This window comes from Triticum dicoccoides, chromosome 5A, assembly GCF_002162155.2.
Source record: "Triticum dicoccoides isolate Atlit2015 ecotype Zavitan chromosome 5A, WEW_v2.0, whole genome shotgun sequence".
NCBI classification, from domain to species: domain Eukaryota; kingdom Viridiplantae; phylum Streptophyta; class Magnoliopsida; order Poales; family Poaceae; genus Triticum; species Triticum dicoccoides.
Window position 1 is genome coordinate 566,813,706 of NC_041388.1, and position 2,196 is coordinate 566,815,901.

Below are 2,196 nucleotides of genomic sequence, written 5' to 3' on the forward strand. Positions count from 1 at the left end.
CTTGACAAAATCACAAGTAGCAGCAGCACGATGATATATAAACAGCAAGTTAGAACTTGCATCTGAAGAGCAGCCTGGAAACTGTATTGAGATGAGGCAACTTTTTATTTTGCGATGCACAGTAGCACCACTAGTACATTTTGCAACTCATGGACATTTGACCATTATTAGATATGCTTCACTATCTGACTATCATATTGGCACCACATAGTTTCAAATCAATATTTCAGAGTTGAATTTGATAAGTTTCAAACCAACAGAGTTTCCAAAACTGAACCATACTGGAAATTCTTATATATATCTACTAACTGGAGGCACCAATGGAGCCTCCATTTCAATTTTCGGAAATCACATAAGACTAACCTTAATATCTTAAATTCTAGAGTCCTAGAAGATCAAAATGTGAAGTCGGAGTACTAGAAAGATGGAATTAACCAGCTGGCTTGGACAAATGATAGTTGTATGCTGCCAGTTTAAAACCAGTACTTCAGAAGATTGAAATCTGAAGTCGGAGTACTTACTTCTGCTCACCCATACGTGTTCATTACATTGCCTAGCCACTAATTAAGTACTACTCCACTTACATATCCGGGTAAGTAGCAATATAGAAAGATTCACCACACCCTTTTTGTCGTCATTACCATCAACTTCTTAGCTAGCATACTTAGTTTTTTTCGTCGTTCTCATCATCAGCAGCATATTATGCAACTTATGCAGTTATTTACCAACAGGGCTTCCACCAAGAATGCTGACTTTCACCTGACCAACTATCTCACTTGCCGCACATCTTATCTTCTGAAATAATTAACCATGACAAAACATTGATGTTATAGGTTCTGAATTTATAACCAGTGCACATAGTTACAACTTGCAACAGGCAAAGGTTGTGCAGCAAGCAAAAGTAATTTCCCAGGTTATTCACGGCAAGCATATACATACAGGACTAGCCACTTTATTTGCTGATCCATTACCATCAATTTACTGTTTACTTCAACTTCCTAAGTGGCAAACTTAAACTGAAACAAGATAGCACTGAATACTTCAACTTCCTCATCTGTCTGCAGTTAACTTCCAACTTGGTAACCCATTTGGATCGAGAAAACAAGCACACAGAGCATCACTAAGTGGCAAAGATGCAGTTTTACCAGAGGGGCTTGTGCCAGACAGAGGTGTTCGGGAAGGCGCCGTCTCCGCTCCGAGGTACAACTAGGGTTCGCCGCTGGACGTGTGCGTGCACCTGCCTGAGGAAGCAAACCAAGGGCATGAGGGGAGGGAAGGGAAGGGAAGGGAAGGGAAGGGAAGGGAAGAGGAGAGGAGAAGATTGGGCGAGAGAGTGCATACCCCGACGACGGCGCGACGGAGCAATCAGGCTGGCGCGCTCGATCTGGTCAGCCGTTCGCGAGCACATGCACGCGGAGGCGAGGTCGTCGTCGTCGTCCCGGCGCGCGAGCGAGCGATTGGGCGGATGGATCTGACCTGCTCCGTCTCCGGTGAGAGCGGGGTGGGTCGGAGGGGGAGGACGGGGAGGATGGGGAGAGGGAGGCGGCGGAGGCACGGTTTGGGAGCGGACGTGTCCCACGGGCGAGGGCGGTGGCGCAGTGGGTGGGGCGGCAGCGCAGTGGGTCAGGCGCTGCTCCGGCTGAGAAAGATGTGAGATTGGGAGAAGGACGAACGGCTGAGAGAGATGTGAGATTGGGAGAAGGACATACAGAGGGGCGAATGTTAGCAATGGCGAACCATCTAGGGATGCGCCATAAACACAGTAATAGCAATGGCACACTTTCTCCTCGTGCGTCATTACTAATTTTTTTTGGATTTTTAGTTGCATCTAATAATTTTTTTAAAAATGACGATCAAATTTGAAAACATTTATGAATGTGAAAAAATATCATCAAATTTGTTATTTTAAAATATATTTTTTGATTTTTAGTTGCATCTAATAATTTTTTAGATAATGACGATCAAGTTTGAAAACATTTATGAATGTGAAAAATATCATCAAATTTGTTATTTGAAAATATTTATGAATATGAAAAAATATCATCAAATTTTTTATTTAAAAATATTTTTTTTGGATTTTTAGTTGCATCTAATAATTTTTTAGAAAACATTTATGAATATGAAAAAATATTCATGAATACAAAAAGTGACCATAAAATTTAAAAATATTCATGAGTTCAAAAAATATTAACAAAT

The 2,196-nt window shown here is 41.6% G+C and overlaps 1 long non-coding RNA gene across 1 annotated transcript; it reads right to left on the minus strand.

The window, feature by feature from the left end:
* Positions 1–403: 403 nt before the first annotated feature.
* Positions 404–1,670, minus strand: LOC119302881. Its single transcript, XR_005147775.1, has 3 exons — positions 1,342–1,670; positions 1,146–1,241; positions 404–795 (listed from the first exon to the last, which is right to left on the minus strand). It is a non-coding gene; the product is annotated as an uncharacterized LOC119302881 (long non-coding RNA).
* Between the last annotated feature and the right edge of the window lie 526 nt (positions 1,671–2,196).